Source organism: Zophobas morio, unplaced genomic scaffold (assembly GCF_036711695.1).
Source record: "Zophobas morio isolate AGI-343-1 ecotype UQ-CSIRO unplaced genomic scaffold, CSIRO_AGI_Zmor_V1 ptg000012l, whole genome shotgun sequence".
Taxonomy (NCBI): domain Eukaryota; kingdom Metazoa; phylum Arthropoda; class Insecta; order Coleoptera; family Tenebrionidae; genus Zophobas; species Zophobas morio.
Window position 1 is genome coordinate 8,787,331 of NW_026972117.1, and position 24,012 is coordinate 8,811,342.

Here is a 24,012-nt window from a genome sequence, read left to right on the forward strand (position 1 = left end):
CTCCACTAGTTACATTTAGTTGTCATGTCAGCTAAATCAGAGGCTTGGGTTAAATTAATACTTCGTTAGTTCGTTACATGAGTTTAGTTATTATTATTTAGCGTTACTCAGTCTGTGCTTCGAATAAATGTAGGACAGCTGATGTCCTGGGGGAAAGGACGAGGCATTCGATCTGACAGGAATTATCTGCAGTGTTTTGAACTTTCCACCGTAATGGTAAATCGGTGTATAGCATTCAGTCCACTCAAACTAAAACCACTCCCTGCTGAAACTAAAAAACCGTGCGAATATAAAATTGCTATCGGGGTGGATAAAAAGATCTGTTAAACCTAACAAACTTTCAATATTTAAAAGCTTATATCAAACTGAAATAGGGGTTTTTGGTTAATCGTGCGATGAATTAATGTGTGTTTAGTCAGAATCAACATAAGCCATCAAATGTTTAATTAGTGTTCGAAGTTTAACAAGTGTTATGCAGGTGCATATTTGGAACACAACATATATTACCCTTGTTATCTGACAGCGATGTTGTTATACGTGGATCATTCCGGCAAAACGGTGTTAAGTAATGAGCAAAGTGTGTAATACTAATAGGCTTATAGCTGTTTATGCAACAAGTGCAAAAAGTAACTGTTTATTACTAGAGAGCGGATTTATAAGCACAAAAAAATTAAGAATAAACGCTTAAATAAGCACAACATTTTATTTTAAGCAAAAAAGCATTAAAAACATAATCATATTACAAATCAAAGAACACTTCTTAGAACTTTGAATAAAATATTATTACAATAATCCTAGACTTTTTATTTCAGTTTTCTTTAAAACAATTTATGATTGTAATATGTTCCAAGTTGTCCACTGTTAAATTTTTTCGCCGATCATTTAAAATATGTTTAAAATTGGAGAATGTGCGTTCAACATCCACACTCGTTGTTGGCGCAAATTTGAATTTTGCAACTAATGTTGAATCTAACTCCAAATTTTCCACCTTCTGGCCTTGTAAAACACGAGCAACATCGGAAAGAACACCGAAACCTGCATTTTTATTTAACACTTCGTCAAGTTTTTGAGATACTCTAGTACCAATATCACCCCTTACTGCGTTTGCTTGTTGTTTAAATTCTTTCACTAAGTTTATGGCATCTACCAACAACATGTTGGGTTTTTCTAATTTTTGTATTACCTCACATACGAATTGATAATTGCCTCTTAGAAAAGCTAGATCTTGTCGCAAATCTTTGTTTTCCAAAATATGTATGCAATCTTCAATCGATTGAGAAGAATCTTCGCTAAACTCCTAACTACTTCCTCAAATTCTTTGATATATTTGTCATAATAAAATGTGGCCTGTAACCATGTTCCCCACCTCGTTATAATCGGCTCTGGGGGCAATGGTATGTTTGGGAATTTTGCCTTAAAATGTTGCACTCTTAGTGGGGCTTTAACGAAAATGTTTTTACCATTTGCCACTAATTTATTAACAGTAGGAAACTGCAAACGTATTCCTTCAGCCACTCTGTTTAAACCGTGGGCAATGCAAGTAGAACGAATTAAATTGGGGTACAATATTTTTAGATTATTCCCTGCTTTCAACATATAACGAGCTGCATCCGAGATCATCAATAAAATTTTATTGGCAAAAATAGTGACGTAAGACTGTCATTTACAAATCTGGTAATAGTATTGGCATTTGTTTTATCTAACATTTTCAAACTTACTACATACCCTCGACTAGGGAAATTTTCATTTAAGATTCCAACAATTAAACTTGCCACGTATCTTCCACAACTATCGGTTGTTTCATCGACAGCGAACCATAAATAATTATCTCCAATGCGATGTTTAATTTCGTTGTAAACTTGTTGAAACACTGGGCCTACATAATTTTTTCGGAGAGTACTTTCAACCGGAATATGTCGATTGCAGGTTTTTCAAGGAATTCTTGAAGAGGGCCTTTCTGCAATTTTTTTAAAGGTATATAGGACTGGATCATCATTTTACATAAATCGAAATTAAACTGAAACTGCTCATCTTTTGTGGAAGTAGATGCAACAGATTCATGTATGGTCTGCTGTTTAATTTTAGAAACTTCAAACATTTTCTTCCTTTCTACATGAAGAGTCGTTCTGACATGTTGCGTCACGTTATATTGTTTATCACTTTGAATCTAAAACAACGTACATATACAGGATTAACAAAGGAAAATAGATAAAAAAAAATTAGTGGGCTTACGGTTTTCACACAAGCTCTGCAGAATATTTTGTTGTTTTCTAATTTTAATTCTGGAAAATCCCTTATCCACTCATCCGTCGTCGATTTTACTTTCGGCATTCTTTTAAAATATTAGTAATATTACCAAAAAGAACTCAACATGTAACAAGGGAGAACCACGTATAACACTGTACTACGACAGATGCAATAGACTGATGGTTGTAAAATAAACGGTTCATTTACTTAAGTTTCCATTAGAACAATTTTAAGGTAGATAGTTGGCTACAATAATCCTTTTTTTTAGAAAATCTTCAACGGTCTTGGCGCAAAATGCCGAAAAAGAACATCTGGTTAAAAGCTTTAATTCATTATCAACGGAAGTAAGGATTTAAAGTCATAAAATCTATGGAGTATTTTTCCAATCCTATAATAAAATTTTATTACCCAAACGACCGGAACCTATGCACAGAAAGGGTCTTGAGTAAGTGTACTTCAATGGTCAAATCCAGGTAAAATGCATACGGTACGATACGGCTAACTAACAAGTATTTGTCGTCCCGACAAGGCCGGCATTTGAACAAAATATGCATTAAAACTCATATTCGTCGAAAAAAGCATTAAAGAAGCATATAAGTTTTAGTATGCATAAAACTGAAAAAAAAGCAAATAAGCATAAAAACAATGTGTCAAATGACTCCAAATTGTATCATAGTTACAGATATAAAAAAGTTTTGAAGTGCTTACATTTTTCACAAAAAGCATTAAACCTAGAAATCCGGCTCTCTATTTATTACACCCGATGGGTTACAATTTACTCTCTAGCTTAATAGCTTCTCTATATTTGGCAAAAACTTGAACATTAAGACCCGATTTATAGAAAGCGAAGTTAAAGTTAATTCGCGATTAACTTTTAATTGAGGTCCGTTGCGAGGCAACGCGCATGTTTTGACCAATCACGGGCTCATATTCCACATTTTAATTCTCTGTTAAACTAATCGAGGATTAAATATTTAACTAGCTGTTCTATAAACCGGCCCTTAGTATCTTCGATTTACACATTTAAAAATCCTTGGTAGCAGGCCCTGCACACTCTGTCCGAGATAAAATCCCGTAGACGCGAAGATTTTTTCCACAGTATCACCCTCCCCTGAAAAATGCCACTTTTTCGCTCTGTCTCCCGCCTACAACCCTATTAGCAAGGTGAAAAATTATCCCGACAAGGGTCTCATTTTCATACGGCGCCCTGTGAACACAAGTTCGCCACTCTCCTTTCATGAAATAGCCGAGCACAATCACGAGGTGGACGACCACTTCTTGCCCACAACAAATGAACCAGTGGCGCAACTCTGAGAGCCTTCGCCACGCCACTGGTTTGGCGTCACTTCATTATTCTCCAATTTACGGTGTAAACTATGTTGGATGTTATCGCGGGCGGTTACTGTCGCGTGTTCCGCCCTATCGATCGCCCTCTGGTGGCGCATTGACGCTTTATAATTGTTTTAAAGTGGACAGGTTTGACAGTTTCTGGGACTTTTCAAACGGCCTCAGCTAATACCGAGACGGCTTTTGCCGGTTTTCGCCGTTTATTGCCGCCGTCATCGCTTTCTGCTGTTTATAATGAGCTCCCGAACCACTTCAAAGGGTCGTGGAGTAGGCAGATAAACAGTTTTAATCGCTGAAAGGAAAGGAGGACGGTTTAATGTAGAATACAAGGGGATTTACCTGCAAGATATTATAATATTAGGTTTTTGGAAGACGAATTTGCGCTCGGGTAGCCGGTGGTGCTGGAAAAACATGCGACAAAAAGTGGCGGTTTCAAATTAAATTTTGCGTCGTTTGCAACGACGGAAACTAAGAAGATGTTTTTCGAATGGCAAATGGAAAATAAGACTTGTGGGTATTTTTTTTTCGTTTTAACGAGACGGTTTCGGCGCAGTTGGGTGGAATATCAAAAGTTGTTTGTTTGGTTTGAAAATCGGCTTACTGAATAATAATTTCATTTAATTTTTTTAACATTTCATTGTAAAGAATGGGTTTGTCATTACTACCTTAAATGCCGACAAGTTGACAGATAATTAAGAGAATTTTCCTGTTTAAGACATTTTTACAAAGAAGGACCTTGTCTGAATAATAATGTCTTACTAGCGAAGTGGTATAAAACTGGATGGAAGTTGGCAATATTCAATTGGATTACGAGTATGGATGGAAAAATTTCGACAAATTTTAACCTCTGTTTAAAAAAATTCCAACAACATTCTTACAATTCTTATAAAAGATACTGAAATGTTACCTTATCGCCTCATATCTCTACATGAACTACATCCAGCTGATTTTCCTCAAAGAGTTCAATATTAAAAGGTTTCTTAATATTCTTATTTTCTTGCTATTGTTACAGGAAATTTATTCCAATAATCTGCATTGAACAAATTTGTACTAAAATTTCTATCATCGAAATTTTTTTTGTACATTTTGATCTTCAGAAGTTACTTTCTGCCTCATTTCATCGGAAACTCCTACCGTTTTTCCAGAATGACCCAATGAAAGATGTCAATTTTTAGGATGTTTTAAATATTTCTAAAATCGTGCCCCGGAACCAAAAAGAAACTATATTTTTCAAATGAGCACATTTGGAAGGTCCATTTCGTATTTAATTATCCCAAAAAGAGAATTCAGACCAGATTGTTGGAAGTTGGTGGATTAAATTTTCTGGTTTGATTACAGAAAGTTTTGAGTTCGAACCGAGAAGTTTTTGAGATAATATTTTAAAAAATAAACTACACACTAGACTACACACTTTTATGTTTTCTGGACGTTTCATGACTCCTACAGTATGAAAAAAGTAGTTTCCCGTTTCCGTCTGCCTGTCTGTCTGTTTGCCTGGATCCATTTATATTAGACACGTAATCTCCGAAACTGCTGGACCGATTGTTGTCAAATTTTTATTTTTAGATACGACCCATTTTTTCCAATTCTCGATTTATAGAAATTTCGATGTTCCGATTTTTTGTGTTCTCGATTTATCGAAATGTCGATGTTTGATTTCTCGATTTTATCTTTCGATATCTCAGTTTTACGGATTTTCAAATTTTTAATTCAATTTTTCGATGGCATTTATAAATGTTCTAATTTTCGAATAATTGATTTTTCGATGATTCAACTTTGGATTTTTCGATATTTTGATTTAAGCATTTTTTTAATTTTTCGATGATTCGGTTTCTAAAATTGTCGATTTCTTGATTTTTCAATTTTTATATTTTCAAGTCTACAATTTTTTCACTATCTCATTTTTTCGATTATACAGTTTTGGGAAATTCTTCAGTTTTTTGATTCTTCAATTTTTCTACGATTTTTTAATTTTTCGATTTATAGATTGATCAATTTTTTGATATTTAAATTATGTAATCTTTCAATATTTCAATTCTGCAATTTTTTGATTCCTTAAATTTTGGATATATCAATTTTCCGCTTTCTCGTTTTTTTTTACTTTTTAGTTTTAAGTTTTTGTGTTTAGAATTTTTATTGCGATTTTCTTTAAATTTAAATTTTTCGTTTTTTAAATTTTCCGATTTTTCAGTTTTATCAATCTTTCGAGTTCTCGATCTATCGAAATGTTTCGATTTTTAAAATTTTCGATTCAATTTTTCGATTTAAAATTTTTCGATTTATCAAGATTTGAATTTTTGACTTTTCTGAATGTTCGAATTTTCAATTAATCGATTTTTCGATGATTCGATTTTCGATTTTTCAATATTTTGGTTTTACCATTTCTTGATTTTTCGATGTTTCGGTTTCTCGACTTCTCGATTTCATGATTTTTCGAATTTCAGATTTTTAATTCAAGAATTTTTGAATTTTAAATTTTTTGTTTTTTCAATTTTTCGACTTTTCAGCTTACTAATTTTTCAATTTTTAGATTTTTTGATATTGAGCCTTCTTGATTTCTCGATTTTTCAATTTTCGATGTTTTTGGGAAATTTTTCAGTTCTTCAATTCTTCAATTTTTCTACGATCTTTTAATTTTTCGATTTATCGATTGATCAATTGTTTGATGTTTGAGTTTTGGGATTCTTCAATTTTTAGTTTCCTTAAATTTTAGATACATATTTCAATTTCCCGATTTCTCGTTTTTTTGATTTTTTAGTTCAATTTTTCAGATTTTAATTTTGCGATTTTTCTATTTTCGGGAAATTTCGACTTCTCGATGCTTCAATTTTCCAATTTTTCGATTTCTCGGTTTTTCAGTTTTTCAATTTTCTAATTTTTCTACATTTCAGTTCAGGGCTTGTTCAATTTCTCGATGTTCCAATTTTTCATTTTATTTGAATTGTAGATTTTTCGATTACTCTTAACTTGATTAACTTTTGACACGTCGATTTTGAGAATTTTTCTATTTATTATTAAGAACGAGTCAGTCACCACATTTTCTCGAAAATGTGAAAATACGCACGTCTTTATATAATAATCAGAGTTAGGCACAACTGATGAGGAATCAATCAGACAAATATTAAAAAGGACGGCGCGACATCGGGCGATAAATTTGGCTGACCGACTGTGCAGTCTCGAAACTCAGTAGCCTTTGATACAATTTAGGGTTTATCTGGTTCAGATTTTAACATCTATGAAAACTCGTATAACTGAGGAAAACCTAAAAAAAATAGTAATTGTTTCCCTAAGTTTTAGACCACGACTGCAATAGCGCTGGCGATTGGAAGGCAATGAGCATCACTTCCGCGATACCAAAGTCTGGTAATAATGATAAAATAAGAATTATAATGTTCATATTGTGGTTTAATTAATAACTTTAGTCCTCTGTTTTGAGAAGACAAACTCATTCAAATCGAAATAATTTCTATGTGACATTCTTTCGATGTATATAAACATAAATAAACACTTGAGCTTCAGATTGCTATTACCTAGTGCTGAAGGATCAGTAGTGCTATTTATGCCTCTGGTTTTTTACTTTACAGTAGTTATCACAAAACGAAAATCGGAAAAGTTTTATATTTTTTTTAAAGCGCTGGATTTTTCGGATTATAATCGAAACACTCACTCACTACCTATTTATGGCGTTTTATTTTATTTTGCAAATTGTTTTTTTTTTTTTTTGGAAACATTGTTTGGTTGTCATGGTAGTCACAGTTAACTAACCTAAGACAGCATGATGATATCTTTCAGTTGTTGTAGAATTTTATGTAAGTCTCCAATAAAACTGGGCATTATACCCACGATTGTAGAAAAAATGTTGTATGCAACACGTGCAAAACGGTTCTTGCACTTGACGTATTGTCCGACTCGACCTACGTTGATTGGTGATTAAAGATCTCTCAATTTGTTTCTCAGTAACTCAAATTTACATGGCTAATTACACAGCAATTACGTACAAAATAATTCCGACGCAACTTGACTAGATTCTCAATATTCACTCGACTCGACTTGTTGGCTGAATAATGCTCGTTCCCGAAAGTGGTCTCTATTTAAACCCATACTTCCTTCTAGACGTTCCGTGATCGAAGTCTTTCTGGAATACCCATCACGACTTCCGCTTCCAGGCTGTTCCTTAGCGAACGCCGCTCCGACAATGAGTCACCCGTCATCGCCTCACATACTAGAAACCCCATGAGCGTCGTGCCGGGACGGCGTACGGGTTTATTTTGTAGCAATATTTTGCAGTTAAGCTCCGCCCCTTTAGTTCACGGCGAATAAAAAAAATCATCACAATTGAGATAGGGCGGGTGGGCGGGCTTAGATTTTGCCTTTTTGTTTTAACATGTGTAGACTTCTTTTCACAACATGAAACTTAATACATGTTTAAAATGCACAGAAATATCCGTTCATATTTTCTTGCAAAGATGTACCATTTTAACCATGTAATAAGTTTCTTGTTGTGAAAAAATGGCCATGTATATTAAGAAAAAAAAAAGGCAAAATAGAAGCCCCGCCCACCCGCCCTATCTCAATTCTGATGATTTTTTTATTCCACGTGAGCCAAGGAGGCGGAGCTTAATATGTTTTTGAGTATCGTGTTGTTCACAGAATACTATGTAGGTACTTACATTAAGAAAAAAATAAAGGCAAAGATTAAGCCGATCTAAGTATAAATACTTGTAGCCTGCTTCGACCAATTTTTTTGTTGATCAAATTAAGACCCGCTTTTTTCAGTAAATGTGCAAATACTTACGTTTTTATTTAATTACGGTCAAATAAGAATAATAATAATAATAATAATAATAATAATCAAAACATTTTATTCCATTGTAACTTAATTACTAATTTTAGTTCTCTGTTTTGAGGAGACAACTCATTCAAATTAAACAAATTTCTACGTGACATTCTTTCCAAGTATAAACATAAACAGTTGAAGTTAACCATGTACACTGAAATATAACCGAAAAATGATAGCTTTTAATTTTGAACCGTTCTTAATTTGGCCAATAAAACAGCTGAGTGTTATATACTGTTTTATGATAAAACTTTACATAACATCTTATTTACTTGTATATTAATCTGTCTACAATATTTATATTATCGTTTTAGAATCTGTTGTGTGAATTATTTGCAATAATAACTGGTGGAGAAAATTTTCTTAGACTGATCTAAGTCAAACTTGTTTGTTTTACCTATTCTTAAAGAGGATAGACATACCTTATTTTAGAAGTAACACTCATAGCCATAACATAACGTCATAGTATAGGTAAATGATGCAAAATAATTCTTAAAGTGGTTTCATCTGTGACGCTTCTGCGTGCTTGGCAAACACTATATTTAAAACTCTATTTTGAGATGAAATCAATTTGTGTCACGTAACCAAAATAATAACCACTCATTCAATCCGATTTCCGTTTTCGTATGATGCAAGACTTACTAACTCCCAATTATTTGAGATAAATTTTAGTATCGCAATAAAGCTAGAGAATCTCTCATAAAGTCTAACGATCTGACTCATCTCAAATTAGAATAATCCCAATGACACATGCTCACATGTTCAGAAACGCACTTTGTTATGACACCGACGTCTGCTTCCTTCCAAGGCAGTGTGTAATTTATGCTAAGCCTGCGCCGAAAATGCAATTATGCATGTTCGATGACTTAGTTGCAACAAAGCGCATTCATTATTTTATTATCTACTTGTTTAACGCTTGAAAAAGTTGAAGGTTCGTTTTTAACGCTTGTATTAGTATTAACTGTGGCAGTGAAACGCGAAGGTTGCAATTATCGCCGGTTCCAACTCCAAAAATAGCGCATCAAGTCCTTGGTACGTACTTTTCGCTCTATCAATTTTAAAAACGTAGTTTTTTAGAAAAAATTAATACAAATTTATTTAATTACTTCAACAACAAACACTACAAATTTTATTAAAAGTCGCAGTGACATTTAAACGCATTGATGCACATTTGATAATGATAATTCGGTAACAACAATAGAACCGCTTCCACCTAGATAAGCATATTGTCGTTCCATTTTTCCTGATATGAAAAACCCATGAACCTATCGTCATGCACCCCACACTAATTAATCAAAAATTACGCAGATTCATTAACAAAATGTGAACTTGCTTCGGTATTTATTCGCCCCTTTGTTAAATATTTCCCCGGTCGATTTTTATAATCGCCAATTTTGTTATTAGAATTTTTGTCTGCGTGTTTGGCGTGCCATCCAATCAATGGTCTCGCTCCGAAAACATAATTAATTTTCGGCCACATTTCAATAATTCTGTTGACATATCTGCGAGGGCTGTTTTTTAATTTGATGTTTTTCTCCCGGCATTGATCACAAACAAAAATTAATTGGGGTTTAATTAATCGAACTAATTGTTATTAGTGCCGGTCGCTAATTGCGCGTCGAAAAAATGGATTAATTAGAGTCGATTCTTGTGATTTGTCGATGCGGGGGCGGCAAAAAACGGCGGCGGAGACGTGATTTGGCGGCGGGACGGCGCAGACGGCGCTCGGGCGCCGCAAACCGCAGACACGTGACATCCAACTACCCCTGTACCTGTAAACCTCAAGAACGCGCAATCCGCTTAACTGATTAATTACTACCTGGGAGATAAGTCGGAGAATCCCAGGAACGTTTCATCTTCATTATAATTTCTCATCTTGAACTCAACACGGATTTGAATGAGGCGGGAGCGGGCTTTTACGAATGTCGAGGATTTCGTAAAAAGACAGTAATTAAATTTGTTTCCGCGGGAAATTTTATTTTCTGACGCGAGGTTAAGGGTGGAATGAGGGGGGTAAGAAATGGCAGTGCTGCAACATTATTTTACTTTTAGTACGATAATCCATTATCAAATATAGACGGACGCAACATTACTGTATTTTTAAATTCGAGAAAAAATAAATTAAAGCAGCCAAATTCGTGCAGTTGTTATCTGTATAATTAACTGTTTACAACAGTAATTTAATATTCCGTAAATTAATTGTAGAGGCCTCAGTAGGTAAAGGAGTGGAGGCGTAATTAATTTCACAATGAAGCACTCCCTTTGGACCTCCTTTTGAAGAATATATGGAGTAAATGTGGTAATGTGCCGTCAAATCATCTGGACGAAAACAAGAAACATGTTCTCTTTGATTTTCACATTCGAGCCTGATTGACGATATTATTAAATGCATTATTTCTGAAACAAACTTCTACGTATATTTTAAGATCCTTATGTAGGTGAAACAAAAATTTTGTAAACATATATGCTTTTTCTCTTAGATATCTCTCCCAAAACGCAACCCAAGTAAACTTTTCCGTACGTTCCTCCATCCCCTTTAAAACAAACGCTGGGTTTTGGAAACCGCGTAAGTGCCAATTCAGCCCACCGGAATAATCAAAGAACGATAGAGCGGTGATTAATTGATGAATTATTGGCGAAACCCCCGATTTCTTGCACGAACGTCCCAGGAAATTAATGACTCGGCCAGTTTTCGGCGAATGAAACCAAACTAGCCGAGAACTATCCGTTTTTCGAGTTAAAAGCGGCACTACATCTTAGGATCCTCGCAGCTTGTCAGTCTCGAAAGATAAACACAATCACCTTCTGTATTACGCGTTCTCTTTCGTTCGCTTCCTATTAAACAGCTTGAAGGCGGGTTTAGAAACGTTTCTGTGCGGATTATGCCGGGGGAGCTAATGTTAGTTCTGTTAAGTAGTCGCATATTTCGCCGGTTTTAGGGAGAGAAGGAGCTTACGTCTACCTGTCGTTGGTCATAGTCTGTAAGCGTGGCAGATAATGGGGGAGCGAGTTTGAAAGAGTTTCGGGGGCGGCGAGGATTTTAAGCTGCGCTTTTAATGAAGGTGTCAATCAGTGTCGGCTGGGGCGCGAGGCAAGAAGTGCATTTGGTGCAAAATTTTAGGGGGATGCAAGTGTCGATGAAGGCTTTGGTGATTGACGAGATGAGAGAGTTCGGAATTACAGGGTTGGTTGGAACGAGAAAAAAAAGTACAGGGGGTTTACATTACGATGACATTACATGTTGTAATTAAAATTCACAAAGGATTATAAAAACTGCACTCATACCAATTCACTACTTAGAGAGAGGTAAGGAAATTAAATGTCTTGCAAAATTCCAGACTTCCATCTTTTAACGTGGAGGGCTTAAGAGTTTTCAAATAAAAATTTCTTTTTCTTGGTCCCATCACAAACTTCCCTGCGTTTTTCTGAAGATTTCTTTATTAATGCTCTGTTCCAATCGCTCTTATTTTGTCTTATTCCTCTTTTTGCTTCTGCCTTTTTCTTTGTTCGCATTTTTTTGTGTCTCTTTAGTCACTTTGTTTTTTCTCCAATCTCTTAATGTTTTTCTCGAATTCTTCAATTCCTACATTCACTATCAAACCAGTCATTTCTCCTCTTTCTCTTCTGTAATAGCTGTATCTTTCTATTGCTTCATTCACGCTAGACTGAGTTCTTCCACCACCTCCTTTATGTCTTCTGTTGCCACAAAATCCTCACTCTTTACTCTGTTCTGGTATTTCATTATTCTTTCTTCATTCCAAAGCTGTTTCTTCTTTTTCCTTTTTTCATCCATGCCCTTATATTTTATTTTCAAAAGTGAATGATCAGATTTTATCACACTCGAAACGTTTTTATATCTTGCCATCTGTGTCCATTTTCTCTTTTATCTCCTTCTATATTTCCATTCAGAAAGTCCCATCTAATAAATGTAATCTTTCTTCGATATGTTAGTTCTTTTACCAAAACTTTTTTGATACTTACTGTTTCCTTCCTGCATGTAGTAAAAATTATGCATGTTTTCTTTCCTATTATGACCTTCCTTTCCATTTCCCTTTGGGAGTTATTGGTTTGTTTTCCCCACTTCTGGTGTTTCACCTATGTTTATATCAAACCCACTACGTCGAATTGTCGTACGTATTCTCACAAGATTTTATCTTTTTTGGTTGTTTTTTCCTTTCTTCTTACTACGATTCATTGCCTTGTTTGTTGCCGTTGTTATATTCTTTTCTTCTTCCTTCTTTTAGTAAAACCCAATTCCTCCCATTTCCATACTTTCCGATCGATTATCCCTTTTCTCCATCCGTTTTCGAGCCTTTTATTAGTATTTTATTCTTCTTCTCTTTCTTTCTTCTTTATATGTTCTCTTCTCTCTGACGGTGGCTCTTCGCTAGCTGCTTTCAGCTGCTTTTAAAATCAAAACACTAGAAATGCCCTAGATTCTTTCAGATGCTTTTAATATCAAACCAATAGGAGACGACGAGATTTCTTTAACTTCTTTTAAAATTGAAATGCCCGAGATTCTTTTAGCTTCGTTCAAAATCAAAACGTTAGGAGCCCCAAAGATGCTTTCAGCTTCTTTTAAAATCAAAACACTATGAGCTTCAGAGATTCTTTCAGCTGCTTTTAAAATCAACACTAGAAATCCCCGGACATTCATTCAGTTTCTTTTAAAATCAAAGTACTCCCATTCCCAAGATTTCTTTACTTTCGTTGAAAATCAAAACATTGAAGGTTCCCGAGATTTTTGAGATTCTTTTTAAATTAAGAAAGCAGTGAACCCCGAGATCCTTCCAGATTATTTCTAAATTAAAACACCAGAGCGCCTCAAAAATTTTTTCAGATTCTTTTTAAAATAAGACATTAGAAATCTCCAACATTTTTTCATTTTGTTTTTTATCAGAAAATCAGAGGCTCCTGACATTTTTTCAGTTTCTTTGTAAAATAAAACACTAGGAATCCCATTGGATTTTTTTCAATTTTTTCTCAAATTATTGTAAAACAAGACTTCATCCGACCTGACTTGACCTGTTCGGTCCTGACCTGAGCTGACCTGACCTGACCTAACCTGATCTGACCCGAGCTGACCTGAGCTGACCTCTAAATGTTTTTTCAGCTCGCGAACTGAATTTTCAATGTAAAAAAACTAAATAATTAATTTTCTTTAAATTTTTACCAAAGCACAAAATAATGATTTAGGGATAAGAGCACACAAACAAAATTTTATAAATTCTTGTCCTCCCAAAAGGACGTCAATTCAAAATCTGGTCTTCGTCCTTCGATCTTCCCTTACAAACGTGTTATTCTCGGTTATATTAAACGGCATCGTAAACATAAACGCAGACTTTTGATTCTAAGAAAGTCAAAAGAATTTAATTTTAATCGATGTTTTCACAAAAGATGGTGCAGGCGCCATGATGATATTTAATTTTTAAAAAATATACATCAACAATATTTAAGAAACTGGGATATAAATAATTAAATTATGGAAGAAATAATGTTTATCTATATTTACAGACATCTTTATACCACCACCTTGAAAAAATCAACATCAAAATTTGAACAAAAATAACCCTAAGAAATTTGAATTTAAAATAACGGGAGATTTTTTATTTTGGGAATAGTTATATAGTTATATTTTTTGTCTATTTTTGAATTTCTGCTTAGCCGTATTTTTTATTAGCCTAACAGTATTTTTAGATTCGCCTTTTTTGTTACATTTTGTGTTTTTTTGTCATTTTTTAATCGTCTTTTTTATTACTCTCTTTCATCGCCTTCTTTGACTTCCTTATTTTAGTCGCAATTTTTTGCCGAATTTTTTTTTTTTGTTTATGAATAATATTTTTTTAAACTTTGTTTTAACATTTTTTGTCGTATTTTTTTTGTGATTTTTCCAACTGGTTTTGTAGCCATTTTTGTTTTCTTTGTCATTTTTTGTAGCCGCCCTTTTTGTTCTTTTTTACGGCTTGTTTCTATCGCATTTTGTTGGAGCTTTCTTTTATAGCGTTTTTGTTCTAGTTTTTTTGTGTCTTTTTTTGGTGATTTTTTTATCTACTGTTTTTGGTAGTTGTTTTTAATTTTTTCACTCTGTTAGATTCGTCTTTTTGTTACATGTTATGGATTTTTTGCCCTTTTTGAATCGTCTTTTTCTGTTACGCTTTTTGTCCTGATCTTTTTTCGTATTGTATTTTCTTTTGTGTTATTTTTCTAATTGGTAGCTATAATTTTGTTTTCTTTGTCATTTTTTGTTGCAGATATTTTTTTATAGCGTTTTTGTTTTCGTTTTTGTCTCATTCTTTGTGATTTTCGTTGTCTACTTTTTTGACTTCCTTCTTTTTTTTTCCTTCTTTTAGTCAGATTTTTATGTTCGCGTTTTTAACACCCTTTTTTAAATAACTTTTTCTTGGGGCCTTTGCCACATGTTTAATGATTTTTCTTTCCTATTTTAATTTTTTCTGTATTTTTTTCCCTTTTTGAAGTCGGTTTTTGTTGTTTTTTCACTTTTTTTATTTGGTTGATTTTGTTCCATTTTCTACTTTTGGTTGTGTTTTTTGTCTTTTTTAATCATCTTTTTACTTCAATAGGGGCAAAATCAATCTTACCTTAGCAAGTACTAGCCCCGCGCACTCGCGCCCTATTTTCTCACAGGGTATGGCATTTGCTAAAATCAGTTTTATCTTAGCAAGTGTTAAAAATAATATATTATTATTCTAACTGGATTTAATCAAAATCAATTTTCCTCCTTTTTCATTCTTTTTTGCTTTTCCTTTTTTTTCTCTTTTTCTACCCCCAAACATTCTCATGCAATTTCTTTTGGAAATTGTTCCATTTTTTCTCCTACTGCTGCTGTGTCACCCATGTTCCTATTAAACCACTACGTCGAATTCTCTTGCGTATTCCCGTAAGAAAAAAATAAGATTTTTGTACTCTCTTTTCTTTCGTCTTCTTTGGTTGTTTTTGATGTTCTATTTTCTCTTCTTCTTCTTATTATGAGATTCATTGCCTTGTTCGTTGCAGTTATCTTCTTTTCTTCTTCCTTCCTTTAATTGAAAACCTTTTATATCCCATCCACTATCAATTTATGATACGTCATTTTAACTTGTTTCTCTTCGCCTTCTTTTTTTGGATATTACCCTTATCTTTTTCGTATTTCTCTTTCTTTTTTCGTGAGGTCATTATCTGTATTTATATATAGCTTGTGTTTTAATCTTCTCCAGGATTTTTTATTTTGTTGTCATTATTTTTCCCTGATCATTATGCATTATCTATGTTTATGACATCATAATAAATTTTTTATTGATATTATCCCACTTTCTCGAAAAGGTGAAAATACACGCCTCTTTATTTAAAAATGTAAAATCTTCTCGGGGGAACCAAATGTATTTTTTTAAGAATGTGAAACTTTCTCTGGGGTCCCAACTGTGTTTATTAAAAATGTGAAGCCTTCTCGGGGCCCCCAAATGTCTTTTTTTAAAAATGTAAAATCTTCTCGAGGCCCCGATAAATTAAAACTCAAATTGTACTTATTCCGTTTTCCGACTTTTTTGAAAAAATACCCGCTTTCCTTCATGTTCACGGCAGTGACGCAAAACAATTTCACTAGTATTTATTAACAACAAATTAGAAATTCGCGAACACGTACTCGATTTAAGCCAAAATGGAGCTACAAATGCTCGGATGTTGCTGCCACCAGACCGAAATTAAAACTGAACACAAAAGACCGAAAAATGTCATGCTTGTCACGATGAAATTGCAAAAATTATTTTTCATGTTTTGGCATAACTTAACAAAATTTAAACATTTTAATAAATCACAACTAAGATCCTAGTTACTCCATTTTCGGACTTTTTTGGAAAAATAGCCACTTTCCTTCATGTTCACAGCACTAACGCAAAACAATTTCACTAGTATTTATTAACAATAAATTAGAAATTCGCGAAAGCTCCGAATGCTTTGATGTTGCTGCTATCAGATCGAAATCAAAACTAACCACAAAGGACCGAAAAACTTTACCTTCGCTCAGATAGCTCCCGTGACAGTGACCTCATCGTACGTCACGATAAGATTGCAAAAATTAATTTTCGTATTTTGGCCTGGAAATTGTACATTTTTGGGGTTAATTTAACAAAATTTAAACGTTAATTAATATTTATGTTTAACGGTATAAATAGTGTTAATTATGTTTAAATATCGTTTACTATGACATGATAATTTATTTTATTTTTATATTTGTCGAATACACGAATCATGGACCCAGATAAATTAAGACTCAAATCATACTTACTCCGTTTTCGGGAATTTTTGGAATAATATCCGCTTTCCTTCGTGTTTACAGCACGAGCGCAAAACATTTTTACTAATATTTATTAACAATAAATTAGAAATTCGCGGACATGTGCTACTTTTAAGCTAAAACAGAGCTCCGATGTTGCTGCCACCAGACAGAAATCAAAACTGAACACAAAGGACCGAAAAACGTGAATTTTGCTGTCAGTATGGCACAGAATCTTTTTTATTTGAACGTTTATATAACAAGAAGCAATACAAAACCTCTAGTTACTTGTTAGTTAGTTAGTTAGTTAATTTTACGAAATAGTGTACGTAGTGTACACTGGTATTTCTCAGATGAAACATTTAAAGAATTAATTATTCATCAAAAGTAGAAAATTATAAAAGCGATGTCTAACCTCTGAAATCCAATTTTTTGCATTAATTTTTTGTGAAATATAAATAAATCATTGTGTGTTTTCTACCCCGTAAAACTTATTTCCTGTGTTAAAGTGGTTTCTGGTCCTTGAATATTCATTCCATAACGTAGACGACCACCTTGTGTATTTCAATCACGAGACGTGTGTGGGAGTAAAAATCCTCCTCAGACACAAAAAAGAAAATGAAAGAACGTACAAATATTACGTCTAAACAGAAAAGTTAATCTCAACCTGTTGTTTCGGTGCGTTTAATAATATCAGTATTGTAATGACAGTTCTTTGGGAGAAACGCGGCATAATTGATTAGCATGAAAAAGCCGGTTCAAAGGTTATTCGAAATAATTTCTTTAAAAACAAAATTCCATCATTCCTTAATTCAATTTGGCAGCGAAGGAAAAAATATTGCCGCTTCCCATGTTAATGAAATTTCAGTTTTCCATTAGATTTCAAGAACAGTCTGAGATAATGAACGCTCCCTTTCATACTTTTAATAATCCGCGAGTAACTTTTTCCCCATTTAACCCACTTTTCAACTGTAATCGACAGATTTCAATATCGGACGTTTAAGTAAACAAGCTATAAGTTCAAATTAAAACTTTCCCAATTTATCCGGAATAGGCCGTCCAGTAATTAGCACTGTCGTTTACCGTCCAAATTCGCTCCTGAAACATTTCCCGCAAAACTCCAGGTGACACCTGCAAACACAAAGTTAATAACTTTGTAATGAATTTGTTCCAGGACGGCCCCAGCGATGCATGGAGTAGAGGGAATGGTGTAACTCTTCTCGCGTTCTCATTTTAAATGAAGGGATAATACAACCTCGAGTAAGTACGTTGCACTTTTTCAAAGAAACCCTTGTAGGTTGAATCGAACGACGTCTGCATCTGCATTACACACAAACTCCCCCGTTTGACGTAGAGCTTCCGAAAATCGTGGAAAGCCTGCCTTTGGTTCATTTAACGTTGTCGCTGACTATGTTTGGAAATAATAAACCCGGAACGTGTTTCGCTTGCAAAGAAGCTTAGCCTATTAATTGGAGGCGACATGGTGGGACCGAAATTTGAGCATTAGTAGTGAAGTCATGGATTCAGTTTATTTTTCGAGCTGTTTAATAGATCCCTTAACCTGCATTTTAATTCGGGAGATTTACGCATAGAAATTGGATAATTTATCTTTGTTGAGAAATTTACTTGACGGCAGACGGTTTAATCAGACTTTGCAGATGGATGTTTGAAAATATTTACTAGATGGGGGATAATTGAAGAAAATGGGGGAGAGCGGAACGGCTAATCGACCCGAGAATTTTTCATATTGCCACATTTTTACTTGTTCTTACACCGGAAGTCTCATTATAACTTCTAGACAATAATCAACTCATCTAAAAATCCATTTTTATTTCCAGAGCGTAAGTCCATAGATCAACTCACTACTCTGTGTTTTCTCGACCTTTTATGACCCTTAGGGTACAAAGAAATAGATCTCCCGTTTCGATCTGTCGGTCTTTGTTAGACAGATAATCTGTGTTGAGTTTTCACCCTAGACATCCAGATTTTTGAAAAAAAAAAATCAAAATCGTCTTTGAAACTGCCAAACCCAATGCTCTGAAATCTTACAAACGTTTTGAAGTTATCATAATCAGGATAAATCGTTCATCAAAATTTATTGGTTTATCCCTTTCCAAAAAATTGATGACGTCATCTAAAATTTTTGCTGAATAATTCCTTTCTAAAATATGCAAAGTATTATGACGCTGTACCTGTGGTTTATGAATCCTCTCATAGTTTTTAGAATTACTTATTCAGGGGGACTCAAGGATTATCATAAAAAAGAAAAAATCGCAAAATCAAATCTTATAATTTTTCGAAAAATCTGGATTTATTTACCTTAGGCCAATTTTTTGATATCACAATTTTCGTTTTTCATTTTCTATCGGTTTTCGATTTTTGAACGTTTTCGGTTTTATAATTTTTCGTCTCTGCTACTTTAATTTTTTCAATTCTACAATTTTTCGACTACCAAGTTTTTCAATTTTTCGTTTCTCCAGTTTTCAAATTGTTGAGTTTTATTTTTCATTTTCCCGATTTTTTAAGTTTCATTTTCTCGATTTAATGTGCGAATTGTTTTCTCATTCCCTTTATTTGGCAATGTTTCTTTCGATTTTATAATTTGTCGTTTATTCATTTCTTCAAATTTTCAAGTTTCCATTTTTCAATTCTTCGTTTCCTCAATTTTTCAAATTACTGATTTTTATTTTTCCTTTCTCATTTTCATGTTTCATTTTCCTGATTTTATGGCAGAATTTTTGGTCTTTCATTCCTTTTATTTTTCAATATCTTTTTCGATTTTACAATTTTTAAAATTTTTCAATTTTCCAATTTTTGTATTTCTTAATTAACCGATTTTCTGATTTCTTTAATAGTCAGTATTTCGATTTTCCAGTATTTCTTTTTTATTTATATTCATGATTCGAGTACATCATTTCCAACTTCATTTTCGTTGGTGTTAAACAAAGAAAAACAGACATCCAGAAGAGAAGAGCATATACCCAAACCCACTAAAAAAGATGATCCAGGTAAAACATATTCGTTATCTTCATTAAACGAAAAGCCACAGGAGGACTTTCAAACTGTAATTTCCAAGAAAAATAAACGGAAATTTATTCGGGGAAGAGCGGAGGCATCCCCAAACTCAGGGCTGAGAGCTGTTCAGCGAAAAGCTTACGTTTACGTAGGAAATTTAATGCTTGACACTGAAGAAAAAGATCTTACCAATTTTCTAAAATCAAAGTTTCCAAATAGAGAATTTTTAATTGAAGCGCTATCCAAACGAGATAATGCCAAAAGTATCTCATTTAAGGTGACATTGGACCAAGAAATTTTTAATGAGTGTCTCAAAGAGGATCTATGGCCAAGTGGAATAATCGTCAAAAAGTTTTATTTTTTAAAGAAGGAGACAGCTACTGCTCACCAAACTTCAAGCGCAACAATGAGTGTAACGTAAATTCAAATATTCATATATCATTTGCCAATGTTAATGACAATAATGTTAAGGTTTCTGAAATCAGGTTAACTAAGCCATTAAATTTAGAAAAGAGGAAAAATAATTTTACATTGTGTAATTCAAATGATTCTGTTATAAATCTTTTTCAGCTGAACATTCAAAGCCTTAGCAACAAAATTCTTCAAACGAATACATTTCTGCAGGCTGATCAACCGCTTGATATTCTGTGCATCAATGAGCACTGGTTACAAGAGGATCAGTTAGGTGTCTGTTTATTTGAAAACTATACGTTATTGTCACATTTTTGTCGACGCGAACATATACATGGTGGTGTAAGTATATTTGTCCATAACTCTGTTTTACCTTTATGTAAAACTTTAAAGGTCGAAAGATATTGCAAAGAAATTCATGCTGAATTTGCAGCTATTAAATTTAGAAATTTTAACATAATTTCTCTCTACAGATCCACTAAAGGTAGTTTCGACATATTCCTCCTACAATTAGAATTATTATTAACTGAAATGTGTAAAAAAAATGAACTAATTATTATTTCTGGTGACTTTAATACTCACTTTAATTTAAATGATAATCAAGTGCAAACGTTAAGGTATCTCCTAAGGTCGTTTGATTTAAAAGAACTTATTACTTCCCCAACTAGAGGCAAAAACTGCCTGGACAATATCTTCACAAACTTGTCCGCAGATAAATATTTAGCAACCGCTTACAACCCTGGACTATCTGATCATGCTGGTGTTTGTATTACATTTATGACTTTCAAAATAAATACAGTAAAAAAGGAAATAACACATCGTCCTGTAACACAATTAGGTTTGTTTAAATTTTATAATCATATGGAACAAGTAAATTGGGACTTTGTAGATAATAATACTTTAAATTGTCAAGAGAAGTTTGACACTTTTTATAAAAAAATTGTAAATGCCGTAGAAATTTGTTTCCCTTTAAAAACATTTAGAACCACGAACATAACAAAAATAAAAGGGAGTTGGTTTACGGAACGACTTAGGGTGATGAGGGAACAGGTTAAATTTTATTGTGAACTTGCTAACCAAAATCAAATCAGTGCAGCTTATCTTAAACATCAAAAAAAATTATACGCTAAAGAATTGGCTAAAGCAAAAAAATCTTACAATGACAATTGTATTAATAATTCTTTGAATAAGCAAAAAGCAATGTGGCAGATTATAGATTCTGAAAGCAAAATAAAGAGTATTGAAAGTACAAACATTATCTCATGTGAAGATTTTAACAATTACTTCATAAATTTGAGTTCAAATTTGCAGGGAAATATTCCAACACTTGGACAAGATTTCCGATCGTACTTAACTTCAGATTACGATGCAAGTTTCACTTTTAAGGCTGTCACTTTTAATGAAGTCCGTGATATAGTTTCAAAAATGAAAAATTCTAAAAGTAAAGATACGGATAATATATGCATATTAATGTTAAAAACAATTTTAAATCTAATTGTTATTCCAATGACAAAGGTAATAAACCACTGCATACAAGAGCATACGTTTCCAATACAACTAAAAGTAACTAAAGTTGTACCGATTCTTAAAAAACAAGGGGATATTAATTCCACAAAAAATTACCGTCCCATCTCATTGGTTCCAATATTTGGTAAAATATTTGAAACGATATTGAAAAATCAGTTAAGCGAATTCTTTGAAAGTTTATCACTCTTCAATTATTCACAATTTGGTTTCCGCAATAAGAGATCAACAACTCTAGCTACAAATTCGTTATGCTCGGAGATACTAAGGGCTTTCGAACAAAAACAAAATTCTTTATTAAGTGTATTTGATTTGCAAAAAGCATTTGACACTGTTTGTCATGATATATTATTATACAAGTTAAAATATTATCTTCGTTCTGAAAACAGCTTAAAATTGATCAGATCTTATTTGACTGACAGACAACAATATGTATATTTCAATAATTCAGCATCATCTAAGCAAAAATTAGTTGCAGGAGTGCCGCAGGGGTCAGTGCTTGGGCCATTTTTATTTTTGGTTTACATTAATGATATATCAAATCTAACTTTAGATGGTAAATTGGTTTTATTTGCAGATGATACGTCAGTTTTAATTTCTGGGAAAGATATATACAGAATAAATGAAATGTCAAGTGAAGCCGAAACACAAATAAGTAATTGGTTCTCAGCGAACAAATTGTTAGCCAATAAAGACAAAACGCAACATTTACTTTTTTCACTTTCAAGTGAGATTAATAAAAATGACTACGTAAAATTTCTTGGTTTCTATCTTGATGGGAAATTGACCTGGGAGATTCATATTGATCATATGTTAAAAAAATTGGCAACTAAATTATTTCTGCTCCGTAAGCTTTATAGTGTTGTTTCTCAAAGTATTCTTATTACTGCTTATTTTGGCACAATTCACAGTATTATCTCTTATGGTATACTCATTTGGGGTCATTCTGCTCATGCTGGAAGGATATTCGCTTTTCAGAGAAAATGTGTTAGGGTTATTGGTGGACTCGGATACAGAGAAGATTGTCGACAATTGTTTACAAAATATGGTATTATTACAGTTCCGTGTGAATTTATATTGCAATGTCTTTTATTTATTTATCAAAACCAAGCGAATTATGGCTCTGGCGAACATGAATACGCCACTCGGTATAGGCATTTGTTGCGAAATGATTTCATTAGACTTAAAAGATCTAAAAATAGCATTGCTCACTATTGTGTGGAATTTTACAACGCGGTACCTACTGCAATGAAAAAGGCTAATCTCAATCAATTTAAAGTATGTATTAAGAAAATACTGATCCAAAATGCATTTTTCTCGTTTGAAGAATTTTTTCAATTTATGAAATCAATGCAAAACTAATGTGCTTTTCCTTTGTTACTTATGATTTAGTATTAAGCTTTTGTTAATTATTTTATGACGTGTGTAAATATTTTGTATGGTAACACAAATATATATTACTATTACTATTACTATTATTTTAGATTTTTTTTAAGTTTTCGATTGTGTAATTTTTCGTTTCTTCAATTTTTCAAGTTCTCAATTTCCAATTTTTGGAATTTTTAAAGTTTTCATTTTATACCTTTTCGTTTTTTCATTTTTGCTTTTTCAATTTTAAAGTTTTGCAATTTTCTCATTTTTCGAAAAACTGAACCTGAGAAAATTGAAAAATGTAAAATTTGAAAAAAATGCAATTTGCAGGACCGAAAAAACAAATAATCGAAGTACTAAAAAACTAAAAATCGGGAAACTTTAAAATTACAAAAATTAATGAATCGAGAAATTGGAAAAAGAAAAAACGAATCGAATTGAAAAATTAGAAAACCCAAGAATTGTAAAATCGACAAATTATAGAATCGTCGAAGTTGCAAAATCCAAAAACTGACACATTGAAGTATCGAAAAATTAAATATCGAGAAATTGAAAATTTGAAAATCGAAAAATTAAAAGGTTTAAAAATCCAGTAATTGCAATTCCAAAATCACAAACTTGAAAAAGTGAAAAAATTTCTAAATTATTACTGTTATTACATATTTGAAGACCGAAAATTTCAAATAGAAAATTTGACAAATCCAAAAGTTGAAAATGTTCACATTCGAACCAAAAAATTATGAAATTGAAAAATCGAATAAATAAAGAAAATAAAAAACCGACAGGAAAAATTGTGAATCGAAGAACTTAAAAAATGAAAAATTGAAAAATTTAAACATTGAAAAGTTAAATATTGAAAACTCAAAAAATTCTAAATTGAGAAATTTCAAAATCTAAAACTGAAACGTCCAAAAGTTGGAAATTCGAAAAACCAAAAAACTCAGAAGTGAAAACTTGAGGAGATACACAGCGTAGAATTGAAGAAACAAAA

At 32.9% G+C, this 24,012-nt stretch overlaps 1 protein-coding gene across 4 annotated transcripts in view; it reads left to right on the forward strand.

Moving 5' to 3' along the window:
* The window catches only part of LOC135127731 (chaoptin), a 477,252-nt gene that overhangs the window by 233,699 nt on the left and 219,541 nt on the right, over positions 1-24,012 (forward strand). Inside the window, exons 1-2 of one of the 4 annotated variants that reach the window (XM_064054313.1) lie at positions 9,259-9,463; positions 17,875-17,964. The gene's annotated coding sequence lies outside the window, so the exon portion shown is untranslated. Of the gene's footprint in view, positions 1-9,258; positions 9,464-17,874; positions 17,965-24,012 lie in introns of those variants that run through there. The other 3 variants (XM_064054312.1, XM_064054314.1, XM_064054315.1) reach the window with 3 other exon arrangements.